This window comes from Giraffa tippelskirchi, chromosome 3, assembly GCF_054371585.1.
Source record: "Giraffa tippelskirchi isolate mGirTip1 chromosome 3, T2T-mGirTip1v1.2.pri, whole genome shotgun sequence".
Classification (NCBI taxonomy): domain Eukaryota; kingdom Metazoa; phylum Chordata; class Mammalia; order Artiodactyla; family Giraffidae; genus Giraffa; species Giraffa tippelskirchi.
This window is the reverse complement of record NC_137277.1, coordinates 32,427,400-32,452,059: the sequence shown is the minus strand read 5'-3', so window position 1 is coordinate 32,452,059 and position 24,660 is coordinate 32,427,400. Positions and strand designations below refer to the sequence as shown.

The following is a 24,660-nucleotide window of genomic DNA, read 5'->3' as shown; positions in this document are numbered from 1 at the left end:
TGTCATCTGTACCCATGACCAGATGATGTTAATGTCTTAGGGGATGGATGAGAAGCAAGATGGAGGGGACCTGTGACCCTGCTCAGCTCAGCCTATTACACCAGAGCAAAATGCACCCTCCTGTTTCAATGGATTGAATCATTGTCAGATCTCTTCCTGTGACTGTTGAGCCTTACCCAGTGCACGTCCATCATGTTTTTCATTCTAGTGAGTCTACATCTGACTTCTGGAAATTACGTTTTGTTCTGTTTTCAAATCTCTTTGGTTGTTTTTTTTTTTTTTTAATAGGTTCTCATTCCTTGATCATGTTTTTTTTTTTTCCCCCTTGATCATGTTTGAAAGACTCTGTTGTCTTTTAATCTTTCAACATTTGCTGAAATAAAGTCTTCAGCATCAAGATACAGCAGATATGAACTTTCAGACAGAGGTGAAATATCATCAGATGCAGATACTCATCAGGAATTTCTGAGAACTTGTTTTACAACACTTAGATTCTTTCAACTACTTTAAAAAAAATTTATTTATTTATTTTTGGCTGTGCGAGGGCTTTCTGTAGTTGCAGCAAGTAGGGCTGCTCTTGAGTAGTGGTGCTCAGGTTTCTCACTGCGGTGGCTTCTCTTGCTGTGGAGCACAGGCTCTAGGGCATGTGGACTCAGTAGCTGGGGCTCGCGGGCTCCAGAGTGCAGGCTTAGTAGTTGTGATGCACAGGCTTAGTTGCCTTGCAGCACGTGGAATCATCTCTGTGGCACGTGGAATCTTTCCCAGGGATCGAACCCATGTCTCCTACATTGGCAGGCAGATTCTTAACCACTGGACCACCAGGGAAGTCCTCTTTCAACTACTTCAAAAATAGAAAAGGATTCTGTGACAAAGAGCTCTTTAGAAAAATCAATATTGAAGGCTCCATTTTCTGTCCACACCAGAGAGGGATCCTGCATCAAAATTGGTGGTGAGTGGAACAAAGGCTGCCCGTGGGGACAGTGGATGTCTGGGTAGACTTTGGCTAATCCATGTAAACATTGGTTGAAGATCTCTTTGTTTCTCTCTCCTTGAATTGGCTGAGATTGAACATCATCAAAACAGTCAGTATTTGTTTTCTAGGGCTTCCATAAAAAAGCACAACAAACTGGGTACCTTAAAACCACAGAAATTTGTTGCTTCGTAGTTCTGGAAGCTGAAAAGTCCAAATTCAAGGTGTCAGCAGAGCCACATGACCCCTGAAGGCTCTAAAGGCAGATTTTCTTTGTTTCTTCCAGCTGCTTGGAGCCCCAAATATTCCTTGACTTATGGCAACACGACTCCAACTTCTGCCTCCCTGTCTTCAGGTTCCTTGGTGTCTGTGTCTTCCTGTTTTCTCCTCTATGCGTGTGTCTGTGTCCAGATTTCCTCTTCCTACAAGGATCCCAGTCATGTTGGATTAGGGGCCCACCCACTCTGGTACAGTCTCGTCTAAACTACTTAGGTCTGCAACAATCCTATTTCCAAGTTGGGTCACCTCTGATGCTGGGAGTTAAGGCTTCAACATATCTTTTGAAGACACAATTCAACCCATAACACAGAGAAGAAAGTAGAGGGGGTGGAGAATGAGAATTCCACAAGAAGGATGAGAAGTCCATCATCTTGGTTCTGCTTCCCATAACCTCCGCCTCTCCTCTGCTTGGCTGGTCCAGTTCCCTAGTGACTCAATGAAGTTTCAGTGTAAACTTTCTCCTTCAAAAACTCCTGACCCTCCCACCTCCTGCCTGATTCTTGTGCCCCATCCCTGCAGACTGCCTTCCCCCACTCACCTGCCCCCCATCACACCCCTGGTCTCCCTGCCCAGTTGCTGCTCACCTTCCTTGCTCAGCTGGTCATGCAGACAAAGTCACAGCCCTGACCCTCCTTCCCCTCCCACAGCGTACGGACCTTTCCTCTCGGGCTGTGTTCCCAGCACACAGTGAGCCTCCCAGCTCCAGAAGCCTTGCCCCAGAGTCCCCTTCCTCCCTGATCTTCCCTATCAAACCAGCTGCTGGATGCCGAGCCCTGGCCATCTGCTGGAGAACCGCTTCTGCATCTCAGAGCTTGGCATCCTGGGTGAGGAAGTTCTCACTGTAGACCTTGAGACGGTCAATATTTTTCCTTCAGGGCTGGTGTGGCATGATAAATATTTATCAAAACATAGGGACCAGGGCTCTTAAAGGGGGAGGACAGAGCTGGAGAAACAATGTTAGGAAATCTGTGTGGTGTGAATGAGCCTCAGCGCAGAACCAGAGTTCAAACACAAAATTCACGTTTCCATTTTTCTTCCCTAAACCTGTGAGCCAGTCTGAATTTTTCTTTTTTTCATCTGAACACATTGTCCAGATATATCTTGACCCATCCCTCTCTTGAAGGAATGCAGCCAACAGTTCCTTCCTCCCTGTAAAGCAATTCTCTAAATCAAAACCAACTTAAAAAAAATGATTCACAGTTGAAAGAAGCATTTTCAGATGCTACAAAAAAGCCATTCAGACACGAGACTGTCCTTCTCATCTGCCCTAATGAAGCTGTGGTTTAAAATTGTCAAAAAGTTCTTGGACGATCCTGCAGCACTGTAGGGACATCTGAATGTGTTTGTGTGCTAAGTCGCGTCAGTCGTGTCCGACCCGGCAACCCCATGTACTATAGCCCTCCAGGGGATCTTCCCTGACCCAGGGATCAAGCCTCTTATGTCTCCTGCATTGGCAGACGGTTCTTTATCGCTGAGCCTCCGGGAAGCCCAGGGACTTCCAGCTAGGGTTTTGTAACAATATTTTCAGTCTGTAACAGAAATCTCCTGGAAAACTAATTCTTTGCTTAAAACAAAGTATACAATATGAGACAATATATGTGTGCCTTGAAGAAGGGCATGGCAACCCACTCCAGTATTCCTGCCTGGAGAATCCCATGGACAGAGGAGCCTGGTAGGCTACAGTCCATGAGGTCACAACGTCAGACATAACTGAGAGACTAAGCACAGCACAGCACAGCACATGTGTGTGCCTAGACTAATGTTTTGGCTTGAAATATATGGCCAGTGTGGATTCGGGGGCAGATTGGTAGCTGGGAAGGGGTTGGGTTGACTGGTTCTGCGGGGGTATGTCGCTTGTGCGTTTAGCATCCATCTGTCTCCCTCTTACCCCCAATGGCAGCCAGATGTCCCTCTGGGAAGCCTCCCACCTGCATGGCTGTCTAGGCCATGTTTTGTTTGGATCTCCAGGGCTAGCCCTGTGTGGAGTAAGCCGGTCCAGGACACCCCATCTCCCTTGCTTCAGCCTCTTGGCCCACAGTGGTCCTTTGTCCACGGGGACTGGTACCAAGGGCTCAGGGGGTATGAAAATCAGTCCTTTTATGGGATGTGACTCTCATCTGTGGCTGTGAATGAGGAAGCACAGAGCCCCTGTTTCTGCTGCCAGCAGCCACTTTACCATTAGGACGGAAGTACATCTGAGGATAAACTTGATCTTGGCAAAAATGAAAAATGCAGGAGACCTTGTGTGGGGAGTGGGAGTAGAGAGGAACAGACAGTAAACATAAACAAATCGATGTAGATGCACACAAATAAATTAACCAGGGTCATGTGATGGATAGTGACCACGGGATGGGAACACGCCTGTGACTGGATGTGTAGAGAAGCCTGTACCACAGGCCTACCATGAAGGCTTGGAGCTAAACAAGAGGCATTTCATGCTGTTGGGGGAATTTCCCATGTGCCTTTGCAGCAGACTTCAGCATCAAATACGTACAGGCCAATTTCTTGATTGTGACCTGAGGACCTGTCTGATCCCTCACGGCCCTTCCTGGTCTCAAGTACTGCAGTCCCGTGCAGTGTCTTGTTCCCTTCTGTGGACAAACTTTTCGGCTTTTGCAGTTTACCACAGAGGAGCATATGCACAAAAGACAGGCCCCTGCCTCACACTTAGATGGTGTGAGCTGGAAAGGAGGGAAAGACACATCCGTCTCACAGCTTCTCCTGCTCGCAGGCCTGCCAAGGAATGTGGTCCGGATGGCAGACTTTCCACAGCTGTGTGTGGGGCTGGAGGTGGGGCGGTGATGCTATGATGGCCCCACCCCACCTGCTGTCTTTACACCATGTGGAAGGCCTGGTCTTCACAAGAAGGTCAAGGAACCCTAGAGAAAAGTGATGGATGAAGGCAAGGATGGTGAGAGAAATATGAAAAGAATCAAGACTATTTCTCCTGGAGGAGAGGAGCAGAAAAGGAGACAGCTCCCGTAGTAGCCGGTCTGGGAGACCTTGTCTCTTTTCTGTTTGCTTATCTGGAAAATGAAGCGGATAAACTGTCATCCACACAGTGGTTTTCAGCCCCAAACTCTGTGATCGTGGGAGTAATATCCACATGTATGAAAATATTTATGCACAAGGTGGTGGTTGTGTTTCTGACTCCATTGCAACAGAAGAAAGAAAAAAAAAAATGAGACCGCAGGCCAAATTTCTTGACCTTGAGAGTTGTTGCAATAGTGGAAGAAAATGGAGTTTTTAAATCCCAATTCCCAGAAATATATCAGAAAACGATACCTTGTTATTTTTCTGGGATGGAATAATCCCAAGAATCCACTCCCTAAAAGTGTGAATTTGAATTGCCTGGGGGTTAATATGCTAAAATGTAAATACAGTGTCCTGAGTTCATAAAAAAAGTTCTTGCACAGTAACAGGGAGGTCTGAGATGACTTCTCTTAACATGTTCGCTGTGCATTTGAAAAGCGTCGAGGCTGTGAATCCCTGTTAAAAACGAGGTGTCCTCCAAGCTGGGCAAGTGGGGTTTATGATCCTGAGATGGGCCAAGATGAAGATTGGGGAGCATTAGAGTTTCTTCCTTTTACTAAAACAATGCTCTGAGTTTAAAGGGTGTGGGAAAGAGTTAATGACCCCCAAGATGTCCAAGTCCTAATCCCAGGGGTGTGTGAATATTTCAAGTGGCTAAAGAGATTCTGCAGGGCTTCCCAGGTGGTGCTGGTGGTAAAGAACCTGCTTGCCAATGCAGGAGATGTAAGAGTCGCAGGTTTGATTCCTAGATTGGGAAGATCCCCTGGAGGAGGGCATGGCAACCCATTCCAGTATTCTTGCCTAGAGAATCTTATGCACAGAGGCTACAGTCCATGGGGTCCCAAAGAGTCAGACATGACTGAAGTGAGTTCACATATATGCACACAAAGAGATTCTGCAGAGGAGTCTCAGATGAGAAGTTTGTCTTGGGTCACTCGGATGGACCTGGTATAATCCCAGGGGCCCTTAAAAGATGGAAGAGAGTGGCAGGAGGGTCAGAAAAGGAGACATGAAGATGGAAACAGAGGTTGGAGGGGTGTGACTGCTGGAAGGAGCATAAGCCGAGGATTCAGGAGTCCCCGAACCTGGAAAGGACAAGCAAATAGAGTCTCCCTTAGAGCTGCTGGAGGCAGTATGATCCCCTGACCCTTCTCTTGACCCCGGAAAACCCATTCTGGACTGCTGACCTCCAAATGTATGTAAGATAATACTTCTTGGCTGTCTTAAGCCACTAAGTGTGTAATAATTTGTTATAGCAGCCAAAGGAAACTCATACAAAGAGAGAAACCATGATGGATTGATGTAAGGAAAGAAAAAAAAAACGCTTAAGAAAAGGAGCAAGAGAGGCAAGATCGACGGAACCAGAGACAAGGAGCCAGGCTTATGAGGAGGAAGGGCTGGGCACTGGAGGCCGCCCTGTACTGGGTGCCTGGGATGGGGAGGACATGGATACAGAGCAGTGCGGAGAAGGGAGTGGGAGGGTGCTGAGCCCAAAGACAGCCAGGCCATCTCCTTGCTCTATCTCAGCCCGCTTTCCTGGGGAGCAGAGCCCGAGACAGGTGTCAGTGTGAGTGGTTAAGCTGAAAGTGAAGGATAGGAGAGAGAGAGAGGAGCAAACAGGGAAGGAGTGGGAGGTGAGCGGGATGCAGTACTGAAGCTGTTACCAGCAGAGAGCCCACTGCCCGAGTCCTGACTAGGGTACCAGCTCCCGAGGAAAGAGCTTTATTGTAGGTCAACTATAGGCAAGGAGTCAGGAAGCAGGGCTTGAGTCCATCTCCAGATCCAGGGTTTGGGGTGAAATCTAAGGGACTGAGGGAAATTTCAAACTTGGAAGTGAAGTCATGCATTAGAATCGTTTCACCTGGCATCACTAATCAAGGTTGCTTTAAGACTTGCATGTTCTCCAAGGGGTGTGTGTGTGTGTGTACACTCAGTCATGGCCAACTCTTGTGCGACCATGTGGACTGTAAACCTCCAGGCTCCTCTGTCCATGGGATCGTCCAGGTAAGAATACTGGAGTGGGATGGCATGCCCTCCTCCAGGAATGGAACCCACATCTCCTGCATTGTAGACAGACTCTTTATTGCAGAGCCACCTGGGAAGTGGGTCCAAGGGCCCCTAAGCAGCCTAATCAGGAAGACTGGGATCAGCTGGTTCTAATCTAGGCTGAACCAGTTAGGACTGGATAGGACCACTGGCCTTTCCACTGGTCATGCACGAGTGTCTGGTGCTTGTGCAGGAGGATTCTCCCCCCTACAGACAATCAGCTTTCCCCATGCCTCCCAGGGCCCTGCCCCATCAGAACAAGACCCAGTTTCCCCCTCAGTCAGTCTCTCCCATCAGGAAGATTCTGTAAGCCTCTTATCCTTCTCCATCAGAGGGCAGACAGACTGAAAACCACAATCACAGAAAACTAACCAATCTGATCAAATGGACCACAGCCTTGTCTAACTCATTGAAACCATGAGCCATGCTGTGTAGGGCAACCCAAGACAGATGGGTCATGGTGGAGAGTTCTGACAAAACGTGGTCTACTGGAGAAGGGAATGGCAAATCACTTCAATATTCTTGCCTTGAGAACCCCATGAAGAGTATGAAAAGGCAAAAAGATAGGACACTGAAAGATGAACTCCCCAGGTTGGTATGTGCCCAATATGCTACTAGAGATCAGTGGAGAAATAACTACAGAAAGAATGAAGAGACAGAGCCAAAGTAACAGCAACACCCAGTTGTGGATGTGGCTGTTGATAGAAGTAAAGTCCAATGCTGTAAAGAGCAATATTGCATAGGAACCTGGAATGTTAGGTCCAGGAATCAAGGCAAATTGAAAGTGGTCATACAGGAGCTGGCAAGAGTGAACATCGATGTTTTAGGAATCAGTGAACTAAAATGGACTGGAAATGGGCTAACTTAACTCAGATGACCATTACATTTACTACTGTGGGCAAGAATCCCTTAGAAGAAATGGAATAGTCATCACGGTCAACAAGAGAGTCCAAAATGCAGTACTTGGATGCAGTCTCAAAAATGACAGAATGATCTCTGTTTGTTTTCAAGGCAAACCATTCACTATCACAGTAATCCAAGGCTATGCCCCGACCAATAATGCTGAAGAAGCTGAAGTTGAATGGTTCTGTGACGACCTACAAGAACTTCTAGAAATAACACCCAAAAAAGATGTCCTTTTCATTATAGGGGACTGGAATGCAAAAATAGGAAGGCAAGAGATACCTGGAGTAACGGGCAAATTTGGCCTTGGAGTACAGAATGAAGCAGGGCAAAGGCTAACAGAGTTTTGCCAAGAGAACACACTGGTCATAGCAAACACCCTCTTCCAACAACACAAGAGAAGACTCTACACATGGACATCACCAAATGGTCAATACCAAAATCAGATTGGTTATATTCTTTGTAGCCAAAGATGGAGAAGCTCTATAGTCAGCAAAAAGAAGACCGGGAGCGGACTGTGGCTCAGATCATGATCTCCTTATTGCCAAATTCAGACTTAAATTGAAGAAAGTAGGGAAAACCACTAGACCATTCAGGTATGACCTAAATCAAATCCCTTATGACTATACAATGGAAGTGACAAATAGATTCAAGGGATAGATCTGATAGAACTATGGATGGAGTTCGTGACATCGCACAAGAGGCGGTGATCAAGACCATCCTCAAGAAAAAGAAATGCAAAAAGGCAAAATGGTTGTGTGAGGAGGCCTTACAAATACCTGTGAAAAGAAGAGAAGCTAAAGGCAAAGGAGATAAGGAAAGATACACCCATTTGAATGCAGAGTTCCAAAGAATAGCATGGAGAGATAAGAAAGCCTTCCTCAGTGATCAATGCAAAGAAATAGAGGAAAACAATAGAATGAGAAAGACTAGAGATCTCTTCAAGAAAATTAGAGATACCAAGGGAATATTTCATGCAAAGATGGGCACCATGAAGGACAGAAATGGTATGGACCTAACAGAAGCAGAAGATATTAAGAAGAGGTGGCAAAAATACACAGAACTATCCAAAAAAGATCTTCATGACCCAGATAATCATGGTGGTGTGATCACTCACCTAGAGCCAGACATCCTGGATTGTGAAGTTAAGTGGGTGTTAGGAAGCATCACTAAGAACAAAGCTAGTGGAGGTGATGGAATTCCAGTTGAGCTAAAATCCTAAAAGATGATGCTGTGAAAGTGCTGCACTCAATATGCCAGGAGGTTTGGAAAACTCAGCAGTGGCCACAGGACTGGAAATGGTCAGTTTTCATTCCAATCCCAAGGAAAGGCAATGCCAAAGAATGTTCAAACTACTGCACAATTTCACTCATCTCACACAGTCTCAAAGTAATGCTCAAAATTCTCCAAGCCAGGCTTCAACAGTACATGAAGCGTGAACTTCCAGATATTCAAACTGGATTTAGAAAAGGTGGAGGAACCAGAGATCAAATTGTCAGCATCTGTTGGATCATCGAAAAAGCAAGAGATTTCCAGAAAAACATCTATTTCTGCTTTATTGACTATGTCAAAGCATTTGACTATGGATCACAACAAACTGTGGAAAATTTTTAAAGAAATGGGAATATCAGGTCACCTGATCTGCCTCCTGAGAAATTTGTATGCACGTCAAGAAGCAACAGTTAGAACTGGACATGGAACAACACACTGGTTTCCAGTTGGGAAAGGAGTACAACAAGGCTGTATATTGTCACCCTGTTTATTTAACTTATATGCAGAGTACATCATGAGAAACATTGGTCTGGATGAAACATAAGCTGGAATCAAGATTGCCAGGAGAAATATCAATAACCTCAGATATGCAGATGACACTACCCTTATGGCAGAAAGCAAAGGAGAACTAAAGAGCCTCTTGATGAAAGTGAAAGAGGAGAGTGAAAAAGTTGGCTTAAAACTCAACATTCAGAAAACTAAGATCATGGCATCCAGTCCCATTGCTTCATGGCAAATATATGGGGAAACGATGGAAACAGTGACAGACTTTCTTTTTTGGGCTCCAAAATCACTGGAGATGGCGACTGCAGCCATGAAATTAAAAGACGCTTGCTCCTTGGAAGAAAAGTTATGACCAACCGAGACAGCATGTTAAAAAGCAGAGACATTATTTTGCCAACAAAGGTCCATCTAGTCAAAGCTATGGTTTTTCCAGTAGTCATGTATGGATGTGGGAGTTGGACTATAAAGAAAACTGAGCACCAAGGAACTGATGCTTTTGAACTGTGGTGTTGGAGAAGACTCTTGAGAGTCCCTTGGACTGCAAGGAGATCGAACCAGTCTATCCTGAAGGAAATTAATCCTGATTTCATTGAAATTCCATTTCATCCCTATTCGTTGGAAGGATGATGCTGAAGCTGAAACTCCAATACTTTGGCCATCTGATATGAAGAACTGACTCATTTGAAAAGACCTTGATGCTGGGAAACATTGAAGGTGGGAGGAAAAGGGGACGACAGAGAATGAAATGGTTGGATGGCATCACCAACTCAATGGACATGAGTTTGAGTAAACTCTGGGGGTTGGTGATGGACAGGGAGGCCTGGGATGCTGCCATCCACGGGGTCTCAAAGAGTCGGACGTGACTGAGCAACTGAACTGAACTGAACTGTCCCTGGTGTTCTAGAAGGTCAATTTCAGGTCTATTCTTCTGTCTGTGTGCTGGGCTGCTTTGCAAATAAAACCCTCTTTGCTGCAAACCTGGGTGTCTCAGCGTTAGGTTTGTGGCATGTTAGGTGAGTGAACCTGGTTCAGAAGCTAATAGGCCGCCCTGGAATCGGTCCACAGACACTACTCGAGCTTCTGGAAGTTGGATTTCCATCTGGAAGGACTCTCTACTTCATAAAAGGCAGTGGTGGCAACGCTTCTACTTGCTTCAGTTCTAGAGATGGAGGGTTCTTGGTTCTGCGGCGTCCTGGAGATGCGGGTTTCTGTCTTGCACAGGAGCAGTGCTGTCTCTGTAACATCTAATAACCCAAGTCCTAATTACAGCAACAAGCTATTGGAGGAGACAAAACCAGTTGAAGCTGGTGCTGTTTCAAGGGAGCCACCAACTCGCCATCTTGATCAGGGCAGCGGCAGCAGCTGGGCCGCAGGGGCCCTGCTTTCAGCCTGTGCAGCCTCTGCAAGCCCTTCTACTCCATAGGCTTATTCGTATTGACCAACTGCTCCTTCCAGCTGCATCTCACTGTCGGTGACTGTTCCTTCCGTCAAACCATCAGATGGACAGCTGCCCTGAGAATCTGAGTGCTGCATGGAGACCAAAGGCCATTTGGAGGGAGGTCTCACCGGACTTGGTCACAGAGCACAAGCAGACCGAGAGGAACCGCACCAGGAGGTAGGTGGACTCTCTGAATCAACTTCCACCTTCTGGTTGCTGGCGATCAGTGTGCTGATGCCAGGGTCTGGGTGTTGTTACTACTCAGTGTTGCCTCCATGGGCACCTGTGGCTTTCCCATTCGTACCCTGTGTCCCCTCGCTCTGTTTTTCCCGGGTTCTTGTATGACTTGAGCGATGAGAATGCCATTGGTTTCATGTGCTCACAGCGCTATGGGAACAGCCCTGGTCACACTTCAAATTCAGATCCTAGAAGTCCATGTGGACGCCCTGCCCCTTCTCATGCACTTTGGCATTTTTGATTCTTCATCCTGGTTCATCCATTCCATTCACTCTTTTCCATGTAGCAACCCATCCTCTGATTGGTGATGGGCGTTATCTGGAGGGAGGTGGGGGTACCTTGCCCCTGTGACTTTCGTTCCCAGTTCAGCAATGTTTGTTCTGGGAGGGGTCTTTCTCTAATCCTGTTTCGTCTGTGAGATCTGGCATTTTATAAACATACGCCCGTGAACAGGGAAGTCCCCTGATGGGTGCGGGCACTTCAGCTACTGGGCAGTAGGATCTTGCTCAGACTCTTCTGTGTCCTTCTTGCATCACTAGTATCAGATCCCAGCGTGGCCGCTTCTCATTTGGTCTGAATGTGAAAGCTGCCCAACCCCAGCCTGCGGGGTTCCCCAGGAGCCCTGGTCAGATGCCCCCCAGGCCACCTGCCCCCTCGCTCACTCATGGCACCTGCCGTCTTGTCTGCTACTCAGGTTGGCTGGCTTCTTGCCCTGTGTGGTCACTTGCCTGGTAGATGTCAGTCTCTGTGTGTGTCCTGTCCTCCAGACACAGCTCATCCAGCGAGGGGTTGGCAGAGATGCAGGGGGAGGGGTGGAGATGTGGAGCCCAGGACTAGAATCTGAACAGCTGGGGTGGGTGTTGTGGCTTTGCTACATTCTAAACCTCTCCTTTCCACATCATGGACGTGGAGAGAGGACCCGGTCAACCTCGCAACTGCATAGAAACAGTTGTGAGAATCTAAATCTGAGTTGTACTCAGAATACTAGGTGTTCCTGGCAGCTGAGGAGGCAGTGAGAGAATGTTCCTAACACTTTGTTCTAGCAGCTTCGAGCCGCCAGGAAGAGAAGGGAAGTCTGCAGAAGCACAGGCTTGAGCTGGTGGAAGAGGATGGGAGGTGGTGGTGGAGACCCTGCTCCGTCCTCTCAGCATTGGCAGGCGGAGTGCCTGCTGTGTGGTCTGGCCCTGGGCCCGGCTCCTCCCCTCCTGCCCAGAGCAGGCCGCCTGTGAGGCTCAAAGGCGCTCAGAGGGAACCTAGCCTCCCCTCCTAACTGCCTTCCTCCTTTCTTCATGTAGAACATCATTTCCACAGTAGTGGAAGCAACTCTGTCTTAGCTGTATGCATCTGGATTTCTTTGTCCATAAAAAGAGGGTGGATGCTGGGACCTCAGTGACCTTCCAGGCTCTACACCCATCAAAGGTGCAAACTGTGGCAGGGCTGTTTTCTGGAGATTCAGGGTGGCCGTGCCTGGTAGTGGTGAGCCCAGAACATGGTCAGAGGAGCATGATGTGCTCTCAGGATGTGGGCCTCCACCCGCCACTGGTCCCAGCTCAGACAGTTGGCAGCAGGCAGGACTGGGACAGAGGTCCTGGTTTCCTGCTGGCCATTTGGGGTGCTTTTCTGGCTTCTATTTGGCTGAGAACATAAGGAGACAAGCATCTGTCCCATTTTTATAGCCAGGATAGAGCGCAGTGACAGAAACACGACAGGGTTTCTGTGTCCCAAAGATTAGGGCTTCCAGGTAAAGTACAGAAAGTTTAACTTGCATTTCAGATCATTGTTGAATAAATGTTTGGTGTAAGTATATCCCAAGTATGTGTTTGAGATACTTTTGGGCTTCCCTGATGGCTCAGATGGTAAAGAATCCACCTGCAATGCAGAAGACCTGGGTTTGATCCCTGGGTCAGAAAGACCCCCTGGAGAGGGAAATGGCAACCCACTCCAATATTCTTGCCTGGAGAATCCCATAGACAGAGGAGCCTGGTGGGCTACAGTCCATGGGGTCACAAAGACCAAGAGACTAACAACTTTCACCTTTTTTGATGCTAAGCATTTACTGCTTATACGAAATTCCAGTGGAATGGCATGTCCTACGCTTACATTTTACTAAATCTGGGAACCCCACCAAAGAAGAAATTCACATTGAAAATGTTTATCAGACTGAATTATGGCTGCACAGCCCTGTCCTGGGTCTGCACTTAGAGGCAGAAGTCTGCGTCTTTTCTGGGAGTTCTTAGGACCACGGCTATATGTGGAGCAGTGCCAAACCTCCATGTGAGACCAGAGCATTTCAGTCCCTTGTCCACAGTCCTGATGTCCACAGCCGGTAGACAAAATACTGAGATGTTTGGCAGGGCCGCCTGGCTGTCCCCTGGAAGTCTGGCATCTCACAGCCACAGGTTTCCAGCTCGCCCTGTGCTGGGACAGTGTCTTCCACTCAGTTCTCTGATCTGTGAGGCCCCTGCTCCCCCCGACCCCCACATCCTCTCCCACCAGACCTGGGACACGCTACTAGATTCTTCAAGGATGCAGCCGAAGTCTGGACGTGCTTTGCATTTTGTTCGTTTCTTGGCCCTGGACTCCGGTGTACGTACAGTTGTTTTATTTCAGTCTGCTGATAAAGCTCAGGCTTCTCCAGACTTCCTCAGTCTCTGTGATGTAGGAAGCCCAGCAAGAAGATCAGGGTTTGTTTTTTTTTTGTTCTCCCTCAGAGCACAATGAACCGACATAAATCCTGTCCGTGTACTAACACTCTGACCCCAGTAAGAAGATGGATGAGAACAGTGATTTCAAACAGCACGGGAAGCCCCGAGCAGGTTAGAGCTTCTTCTGGGAAAAAGGCATTCATTGTTTCAACTGTTCATTCAACCAACTTCATTGCCCCCTGTACGGGGAGCAGCGGTGGGATGCAGAAGCTGGAGACATGGCCTCTGTGGCCAGTCTGCCTGGATCCCATTCTCAGCTCTGTGACCCATTCATTAGTTGTGTACCTGTGGAAGGTTAGTGGGCTCCATTTCTTCCGTGAAATAGGATTAATAGCATGCGGTCGTTGTGAGGATTAGACGAGAATTCATGGACCTGCTTAAGGACAATGTCTGACATTTAGTAAGTACCTAACAATGTTAGCTGTTACAGCAGATACATAGCTGTACAGATACTTAGATCTCAGAAAGGGCAGGCTCTTGTCCGTAGAGGTAAGATTCAGAGTTATTGCTTGGCAGAACCTTGTTCTGAGTCATGATATAAGAGACTTGTCCTGGGTCTCATAACTAGTCATGATCACCTCATTCTCTTTGGCTGGCTGATGGTCTAGGAATGGCCCTGATGCAGAGTTCTGGCCAAAGAGATACAAATGGGTACCTTCTTGCTGACACTCCTGGAAAATCTTGCTTTCCTGATTTAAAACCAAACAACAACAAAAACCAGAAGACCTTTTGGCCTGGAACACATTTATGATGCTTGGAGGTATAGCAGCCATTTCATGACTCTGAGGTCACAGAATGAAGACAAAGGCTGTTGTGCTAAAGGTGATTATTTTTTTTTTTTAAAAGAACCCAGTTCTTTAAGGGTATATTTAAGTAACTCCACCAGATTACCTACCCCCAGACTTCTTACCAAATGAGAAAAATTAACATGTATTTTTCAAAGCCACTGTAACCAAGTTACCACTTGTAGCTAAATGGATTTTTTTCATTGATACAGCCAAATTAAGACATGCAGTCTCTTTCTTCAATGAAGTCATAGCCAAACAAAGGGAAAAACAATGCATGAAAAAACAAACTAGCAAAATACTTTGTGCACACAGGAGAGGAAGAGTTCATGGGTTATGGGGGTGTCGTCTTGGATTATAAAGAGTTCTGACCTTGTAAGGTAGACTCTTGATGCCAATGCATGGACCTCTCACCATCACCTGGTTCTCAGGACACCCTCTAGAGAAAGGAGAAGTCCCCACTTAAGTACAGTTGCCAACCTGGGACTTGTATCTAACCTCTGAAATGGGAGCAGTCTCAGGGGACCGAGCCCTTAACCTGTAGGGTCTGTGCTGACCCTGGGGGGTTAGGGTCAGAGTTGAATTAAAGATTGACAATTGATGTCTGGAGACTTGGGTGGGGGGGTTGGTTTGGGAAAATCCCCATGCATTTGCTGTCACAAGTGTTGTGAGAAGAGAAAAGAAAATACAAGTTTTTTGGGTTGTTGTTTTTTTGGTTGTTGCCCTTGCTAGGAGAGCTGTGTGTGTTGGCTTGAGTTAAAGGTGGAGGACAAAATGATGGTGAGAGAGGAAGGGGTCAGGCTGGAGACTGAAGACCTCACAGAAAGCCTCCTGGAGACAGGTTTGCATGAAGAAGCTGGCTGGAGAGCAAGAATGAGGAGGAGTCGGGAGAGAGTGGAGCAGCTGATGGAGCGACAGCTTTGCGTGTGGCATGGGGTTCAGAACTGGCTTGCCTGGTACCAGAAAGACCCTTGAGTCCCTGAAACAGGAACACGATGATGGGGGAAGAGTCATTTGGCAGATGTGGGCATAGCATTGACTAAAGTATCAAGCAATCAAAAGATTTGCAGTCACGGAAAAAAGAATCTTCAAAAATCTTCAGAGGTGTAATGGGCTACTTGAAGTATCTGAGTCAGTCTGGGGCTCCAGTTTGCTGTCTTGTAATAAGTTGTTATCAAGTTTCTGCTGCAAATAACTGAAAAGTGTAAGCCTCACTGGGGTAACGTCTTAGCTACACAACTGATTTTTCTCACTCAACCAGGAAGTGGTTTTTGTGTCTTAGAGATGATCTTGATGCTCGTTTTGATTTTGGATGTTGCCTTGCTATGTTGCAAGAGCTTGATGTTGCCTCAATACACTGGCCTGTCTCTAATAAGAGCGAATCAACTCAAATGGAAAAGTTAGGCAGTACGGCAGTTTGTATAAGAGTTTTTAAGTCTTAAAGAGTTAAGTGGGTGCCCTGCACTGATTTAGAGCTTTACGTGTGTTAGTCCCTCAGTCATGTCTGACTGTTTGTGACCCCATGGACCGTAGCCCTCCAGGCTCCTCTGTCTGTCGAATCCACCAGGCAAGAATACTGGAGTGGGTAGCCATTCCCTTTTCAAGGGGATCTTCCAGACCTAGGGATTGAACCCAGGTCTCCTGCATTGCAGGCAGATTCTTTACCATCTGAGCCAAATTAAGTCAATTCTGAAAAGCCTGATGAGGTTGATACTAGCCCCATTTAACAGATGAGGAAGCTGAGGCTCAAAGAGATTTGGAATCACAGGTTAGGGTGTATCACAGGGCTGTTAAATCCATGCCACAGAACCTGTGATCTTCACTACACTGTGCTGCTTCTCTGTTTTTACATAAAACTGCCAAAAACTATGACAAAGTCCCCGGGGCATGTGACAGTCACTTCATAGTCTGAATGCTGCCTGGGGATTAAAGGGAACAATGCATAGAAAAATATCCTCCCACCTCCACCATCCTGCTCTTTCTGGGGCAGCGCTGGGCTTCAAGTGTGAGTTTGCGAAGTGACGGGGGGGGGGGGGGGGGGGGCATGTGGAGTGAACAGAGAGCCAGGCTGTGTGGACCCTCTAAGGAAAACCCATGTAACCTCCCTGAAACAAACAAACAACTAGGGGAAAGGCACAGATCCCAAAGGGACATTGCATAACATTTACGAGCATTTTCTCAAACAATAAAAAGGTCTAACTGGCACTTAAGCTTTTTGCAAGTGAATGTAAATTACATCTCCAAGTACTGTTGAATATTGAATTTGACATTCAAATAATCTCTGAAACATTTAGAGTCAGTGGGGGATTGTTTTATGAGAGAGAAGAGAGGGAAATGGCTTGTGGGCTTGGAGGCGAGGGATGGATATTCTTCACTGCGGGGACCTTCCTGGCAAAGGAGCCTGAAGAGTTCTGTTAATACAGCGAGAGGCTTCATCTGAAACCTACACCTTCCAGGCAGGGTGAAGATTTTTCATTACCCCTTAAATATATAGTCAGAAAACAAAGCAAGGTGGGGTTGGGGCTTCTGACCCAAAGTCAGGCTGAAAAGATCCCAACCTTTCAGAATCTGTAAATTCACCAGTAGTGTGGAATCTTCTTTTTCTTCCTAAGGGACAGTGGAGCAGATGAACGCTGGTTCTCTCTATTCAGTTTAGAATCACCCAAGGGCCTCCTTTCTCTGTGGCTGGAAATTCTATGTCAGATAGCACTGAGGTCCCCTGACCAGGACCTCAGGGCCTTCTAATGCCTTCAGAGGCCTTGCATAGACCAAGAGTGCTGCAAGGTCTCTCTGGATTTTGGTCCACTCCTGTTTTGAGGCGCTTGTTGCAAAAATTTATGTGGCCCCTCGATGTTTGATGGTTTTGCCTGCTTTTTGATGTGAAAATCTTTGCTGAAACTGGCACTTTAGTGTATATAATTTCCCCAAACTGTACAACTGAGCCATTTATAGTAAGGTTGCGTCGCTTCAAATACTCAGGTTATGTACTGCTTCTGATTATTGGTCTAAGGATAATAAGCTGTGTTTAAAAAAAATTTTTTTTTTCTTACAAGGGAAAAATTCACAACTAACACAAACATAAAATAAGTAGGTGTCAATTTTATGTAACTTGTTAATTAGTGAAGTATCTAGTAAGAGGAAAAATATCAGTTCAGAGGAGAATTCAAAGAACAGTATGTGTAAGTAAGCAATCAGAAATACTAAAGTTTTCTAATAGATACAAAACTGGTCATTATCCACAGGGCAATTAATCAAGTACATCACTTTTTAAAAACTTTTGAAAGATTTTTTTTTTTTTTTGAGGACCATTTTTAAAGTCTTTATTGAATTTGTTACAATTTTGCTTCAGCTTTATGTTTGGTTTTCTGGCCAAGAGGAATGTGGGATCTTAGTTCTCCAACCAGGGATCAAACTGGTACCTCCTGAACTGGAAGGCAAAGTCTTAACCACTGGACCACCAAGGAAATCCCGATCAAGTGTATCTTTAGCAGGCAAAATTAATTTGCATTTCTAGGTTCAAGAATCCTCCGCATTACTCTCCTCAGCTTACAGAGTGGTAACATAGCTCAGAGATCCTTGTAGAATCCAGTCACCCGGAAGGCTGTGTGTGCACTCAGTTGTGTCCGACTCTTTGTGACCCCATGGACTGTAGCCCACCAGGCTCCTCTGTCCATGGGATTCTCCAGGCAAGAATACTGGAGTGGGTTTCCATTTCCTTCTCCAGGAGATCTTCCCAGCCCAGGGATGAAAGCCATGTCTCTTGCATTGGCAGGTGGATTCTTTACCACTGAGCCATCTGGGAAGCTCCTGGAAGGGTGTACTTAGTGTTTAATGGAAAAGACATTCATGAAACATTTTTGCTTATTTCCAAGCCTTCTAACATGTTTTCCTGATGGCTAAATATCTGTGCTGAGTCAAAATGTGAGTTTCAGGCAGGAATCGAGCAGCTTGGTAATTCCTGATGCCTGAAGACGTGGTGAAAGAAATAAATAAAAGTATTGGTTATAATTAAAGGGATCAGATGACTGGCAGAGAGGAGGAAGTGGATTAAGTGAAAGGACTTGTGCCATCAGGTGTGTGTGAGGAAGCCCCAGGCTGATGATACCTAGGGAATAGTATGAGGAGCATTTTGGGAGATAGCAGAGAGGTTAGAGCGTCCCAGTCCTTGGTCTGGGGCCAAGTAAGATGTCAGTTTTGATAGGAGAGTGCTAGAAATCCTGTACTTTCATAGAACGAGCTGTTTGGGCTGTGTCTTGATGAAAATCTGTGGAGGAAGAAAAAAGAAAACCCTCTGCAGAGGTGGTTGGGTGTTTGGTTCCTAAATTGGAGCCTGATTTGGGTCCGATTTCCCTAAGTTTTCATCTTTTAACAGGGGGAACCCACGTATTGCTATCATCCTCTTACCCTCTTGAGGTGTCTAGAGCATCACTCCCCCATCTCTACCTTTTAAATCACGGGTCAAGGTTTCTCGGAGAAGAGACACACCTCCAATCTCATGACCAGCTAAGTCACAGCCTGCAGAAAATGTTTTCGCTCTAAATCTCTCCTGTCTATCCATATAGTCATTAAACATTTTCTCCTGTAGCTTTTTATTTACATTTTCAATCTGGGAATTTCAGATTTGTATAACAGAGTTCCTGTGTGCCCCTCATGCAGTGTCTGGCATTACTATGGCAAATCGGTCAAAACTCAGAAGCATTACTATTCACTAAACTCCAGACTTTCTTTTGATTTCAACTCTTTTTTCTATTCAAGTTCTTTCTATCGTAGGAGCCAATGCAGGGTGCCATATTGCGTTCAGTTGTCAGGTCCCTATGGTCTGTGATCACTTCGGTTCGTCATTCCTAGTTCTTAATGACCTTGTCAGTTCCTGGACAGTACAGGCTGAGTATCCTATACAGTTTCTCCCAATCATGGTTTGGTATTCTCATGATTTGAGTGGGCTTACGGGTTTTTCTGTGCCCTTCTCATGGGCACATCATGTGAAGGGTACACAGCATAGCTAGTGGTGTGAAATTTCATCTCTTGTTTCAGGTGTGTGTGCCGGTTACTCAGCTGCCCAGTTACTATTTTCCCTTTTCACTTCTCTTCTTCGGAATTAAATCACTAAGTGAGTTCTCATTTCTGTCTCCATTCTCTGGAGTGGGTTAGACAATTCTTTTTTTTCCTGTGAAAGTTCTAAAATATCCACTTATAATACTTTCTGGGCTTAGTCTTCTTGCAGATAAATTTTAAAGACTTTCAATCAAGATGTCCTTGGTTCTGAGTCTATTGAGGTATTCTACATTTTCTAATGTCAGATTTTTTTGGTAATTAAAGTAAAACGAGCCATTTGCATTGTGATCTTAAAATTCACTAGACACTGTTTTGTCTAGCATCCTCTCTTTTTGTACACTTGATACCTTTCCTTCTGACTAATACAGACGTGCATTTTCTTTTCCCAAGTCGGCATGCTATTTATGTTGCTTAATTTACAAAGGAAATGGTAGAGCACTTTGGATTTGTAACTCCTAAGGTGGGAAAGCCCAGGAATGAGAATTCGTAAAATTTGTTTCTTGAAATAGCGAGCTAGAGACTTCACTGGAGCCCAGGGAAAGAGCCTTGTTGGGTCCTCAGGGTAGGTCTGAGATGATGGTGAGCCATGAACACCCAAGGCTAAGTTTATACTCAATTCTCTTAGCCCTCTTCTGGGCAGGTATTCTAGTTGGAGGAGGAGAAAGGAGCACAGCGCTCTGCAAAGAGAGCAGAATATGCTTTCTACTCCCTCCCTGTGTTTTCCTCTAACCACCACACGGGACCTGGTCATGCCATCTACGAGGGACCTTTTGCCAGCTTGAGAACCAGTGCCCTTCTGCCCAACCACCCTGCTGGGAGTAGGGATTTGGGGATATTTGGGGCAGGAGAAATCACAGACTGTACGTGTAAGGCGAGTGTGGAGGAAAAGAGAGCAAGCTGGGCAACCAGGCAGAAAAAGATTTATTATAGGAAGAAAGAAAGAAAGTGACTGGCTTTGGAGAAAAACCAGTGCCCTCCCTTTACAACCAACCCTTCTTATACCCTATTGATGGAAAATCGTGCCCCGAAGGGAGGGGGCCTTAGGTTATCTTTAGTCCACAGCTGGGGTCTTGTGGTCATATAGTCGAAGGGGTCTCACGGTCAGGTGGTCACGAAGTCTTGAAAAACTGGCACCAGCAGGGAAAAACAGGATATTGCCTTAAAGAAAAACAGGATGCCCACTAGGGCAGTGTGGCCACTGTGACTTTATCCCTTGTTTGTCAGGTCACCACAATGGACCATATTTCAACTATACCGCTATGAGCCCCTTGTGAACCCTAACAGTACAGTCTGTGTGGTACCTCAGCTCAAAGCTGGTTCACCATCTCCTCATTTCAAGGCTGTGAAAATGGAGGTGAAGCTGGCAAGACAGATTTCCCAAGCATAGAGACCAATCAGCGATGACACCAGGGCTCTGAGTTCATGTTTTTTTCCTTTTGGTAGGCGATCTTTCAGGAACCCCATCCCCTCCCCTCTCCCTGACTGACTTTGGACCAAGCAGACCTAGAGGCCATTCAGATAGTCAGAAGTTTAGCTGTGCTAAATCTGGATGGGGGGGTGTTGCATAGCCAGGGGTGTCTGCACTCTTCATGGTGGGTGTGTGGTCACTGCAGGGCCTGTCCTGGTCAGACAGTCATCAGGAGCGTGACCTGAGACTCCCCCTTTGGATCTGCACTTTGCAAATCCCCCCTGGAAAACAAAAGCATATTTGGAGGTGCTGCTTTATCTCTCCGATCTACTTCTCAAGTAATCCTGAACTTCTAGCTTGAGGCTGAGGCCGGGCTCCTTGCCAGTCTGTATACACGCTGTCCATCCACAGGGGAGACACCAGAACTCTGGCTGCGTGGAGATTCCCTCTTTCGGCTGCCGGCTCAGGCTGTGTATCTTGAAGCGGGATCCACATTCCTGGCAGGTCAGCAGGGAGTCGTGTTTGACATTGGTGGAAAAGGGCCATTGTCAGATCCAGGACCTCTCTGCACTCCTGGGGAACGGGCTCTGATGGGGCAGAAGCCAAGCGTTGGAGGGTGTGTTTGGCTCCATCTCAGAGGATGATGGAGTCCAGTAGGCTGATGCTCAGCTCGGAAAGTTCCCTTCCCTCTATTTGTGCAGAACACATCCAGAGCCGCCTATGGGTCAGTGGTCTGTGCAGTGCCCATGTGAAGTCACTCTTCACAAGAAGGCTTCTTGTGGGAAATGCACAAACAGCTGGCCTGGGATGAGAAGAGTTCAGTACAGGGAAGATCGTCTGTTCCCTCCCCGACCTCTAGGACCTGGGGCTTGTTGATTTGTTCTTACCACATTCCAGCTGTCTGTGAAGTCACGTGGTAGTGTAACAGATCTTAGACCAAGTTCTGGGCTCCTGGCATGAAGCCCAAACCAGATCTGGCTTTTCCTTTCAGCACCAGTGGCTTTGATTCCTGATGGCCCATGTGGGGTCATCTTAAACGTCTGTTCACGAGGCAGGTAAACTGACTGCCTCTGGGGAAGCATTCGGTCAATACAGATGCACACCCAGAGGAAACCTACAAAGGTTGAAAAGACACACTCTTGTGAATGTGTGCTCTGTAAAATCTATTCCCAGCGATCCTCTGGCTTTCGTAAGTGATGTCCCCACATCCTTTTCTAGCCCTGGCTGAGACGAACTGTCTGACGGGATTCATTGCTGGAGCCCCGGGTGAGCAAGTTGTGGGCAGAGGCTACACTGCGTAAAATTAATCCCAGTCCTCTAGTGACATGTGTGCAGACTCTAATGGGGTAAGGGAAGGACAGGTGACTTAAGCCAGTGCTCCCCCTGACACATCTTTGGTGTGATTCAGACAAACTGTACCAATCAAATGGGCTCTAAATACCACCCTCCTCCTATGCCCAGCAGCTCCATGTACCAGATCAGATCATGTGACTTCTGTGGCTTCCAAAAGACATGAGCAAGACGGTGGGGCAGGGTGGGTAGAGACCACAGAAAAAGTCAGAGAAGTGAGTGTTTTTCTCAGGCTTAGAGTTGGTCGAGCTCGAAGATGGTTCCATACCAGGGGACCTTATCCAGTGGCTGACTTATTCAACCAATATGTAAACAGAAAAAAAAAAATTTCAAGGTCATAAAAGTTCTTTTTTTTCCTGACTCTGATAACCTCTTATCTATAGGCATATATTTTTGTGCTTCTCGTTAAGTGTAAGTTCAAATATTCAGAGACTCACATTTTCACGCTGCTATCTTCAAGTCCTTTATCTCTTTATGACTTTGCAGATAAAAGACCCAACCATGTGTGAAATCTTCCAAACTGGAGGTGAACTAGATCCTTACTCTGTATTCAGAATTCTGTCACATCTGTCGTTCTAATTTAAAAATGCAGCTATGAGAGAGACCTCAGGGAAGAGTATTAAAGGTAGGCTTTTCTTTTTTTTTGCCATTTATTTTGAATTAACTTTGGCTTAAGATTTGTGTGTGTATGTGTGTGTGTGTGATGGTTTCTGCCATAATCAGCATGGATCGGCCATAGGTGTACATATGTCCCCTCATTCTTCAGTCTCCATCTCACCCCTCTAGGTTGTCACAAAGCACCGGCTTTGGGTTCCCTGTGTCATAACAACAGACTCTGACTGGCAATCTGTTTTACTTATGTTTCAACTCTATTCTCTCAGAAAAGCTTTTTATTTTTTTAAAAAAAGTTAATAATTTAGAATTTTTAGAAAGAATAAAATTTAAAAAGATAGCCACCCATGAATTCCCCATCCAGATTTGAATCCTTTTAACAATACTACAGTGTGTGTGTGTGTACTTATAGACACACACATATACCCATGAAATTTATAAAATGGGATCACTTAAAATTGTCTCTTTAAACTCATATTTTTACATACTTTATTGTTAACGTTTTCTGTTTTTCTACCATATTATCTTAATGGGTATATATCATTCCATCCTACAGATAAACTGTAACTTATTTAATGAGTGCCCTACTGTTGGAGGCCTAGGTTGTTCCCATGCTTGGCTGTCACTGGGAATGCTGCGGTCCCATAATGACAGTTACCGTGCTGTTTGCATGTTATCTTTATTATTTCCTTAAGATAAATTCCTGGAAGTAGGGTCGATAGACAAAAATGTATGTAAAAATCCTAACACCTGTAACTGTTGCCTACAAGGGGTATAGATTTATCTTCCCACCACCAGTCTGGGCGGCGGGGTGGGGGGGGCTACTTTCCCTTTTTACTTGATGATAACCGGTATGGTGATTGCAGCCATGAAATTAAAAGACGCTTACTCCTTGGAAGGAGGGTTATGGCCAACCTAGATAGCATACTGAAAAGCAGAGACATTACTTTGCCAACAAAAGTCCGTCTAGTCAAGGCTATGGTTTTTCCAGTGGTCGTGTATGGATGTGAGAGTTGGACGGTGAAGAAAGTTGAGCACCGCAGAATTGATGCTTTTGAACTGTGGTGTTGGAGAAGACTCTTGAGAGTCCCTTGGACTGCAAGGAGATCCAATCAATCCATCCTAAAAGAGATCAATCCTGGGTGTTCATTGGAAGGACTGATGTTGAAGATGAAACTCCAATACTTCGGCCACCTCATGCGAAAAGTTGACTCATTGGCAAAGACCCTAATGCTGGGTAGGATTGGGGGCGGGAGGAGAAGGGGACGACAGAGGATGAGATGGTTGGATGGCATCACTGACTCGATGGGCATGGGTTTTGGTAGACTCCGGGAGTTGGTGATGGACAGAGAGGCCTGGTGTGATGCAATTCATGGGGTCGCAAAGAGTCGGACACGACTGAACGACTGAACTGAACTGAACTGGTATATTAAGGTTTTGCTAATTTTCCTAAATAATACTAGATCATTGTTTTTATTTATTGGGCTGCACCAGGTCTTAGTTACAGCATGTGGGATCTTTTCTAGTTGTGGCTTGTGAGATCTAGTTTCCTGACCAGGGGTAGAGCCTGGGCCCCCTGCATTGGGAGCACGGAGTCTTAGCCACTGGACCACCAGGGGAGTCCCTGTAAGCTGGAGATCAGGGGCCATGGAGGGGAAAGAGGAGAGGAGCCCCATGACTTTCCCAAGGAATGCCTGTAGGTGCAGCTGCAGCCCAGGGTGGGGAACTGGGGCTGGGGAGTCAGAGAGGGGAGGGCAGGGACACTCTGGGTGGGTATCACAGGGCACATGCATGAGAGAGGGCAGAACCGCACAGAGAGAAGGTTCCAGTGAGTCCGCTTGGCTCTTGCGTCGGGGCTAAACATCTCCCACGTGTGAAGAAATGTCCCTCCCCAGAGCTGGAGAAGGAACCCCCCTAAGGATTAAGGACATGGTGCCTGTGTTGGGGAGATGCTGGGTGGAAATGTTAAGGGAGGATCAGCAAGACCAGGGCCTGGAGCGTGAGCAGGGCCTGGAGAGGAAGTGTGTTGTCCTGGGTGTGCTTTCGAAGGTAGATTTTTTTTT

The 24,660-nt window shown here is 46.3% G+C and overlaps 1 long non-coding RNA gene across 1 annotated transcript in view; it reads left to right on the top strand.

Moving 5' to 3' along the window:
- The window catches only part of LOC145542251 (uncharacterized), a 209,883-nt gene that overhangs the window by 20,444 nt on the left and 164,779 nt on the right, over positions 1-24,660 (top strand). Inside the window, exon 3 of the long non-coding RNA XR_014079724.1 lies at positions 22,472-22,610. This is a non-coding gene — a long non-coding RNA (uncharacterized LOC145542251). The remainder of the gene's footprint in view (positions 1-22,471; positions 22,611-24,660) is intronic.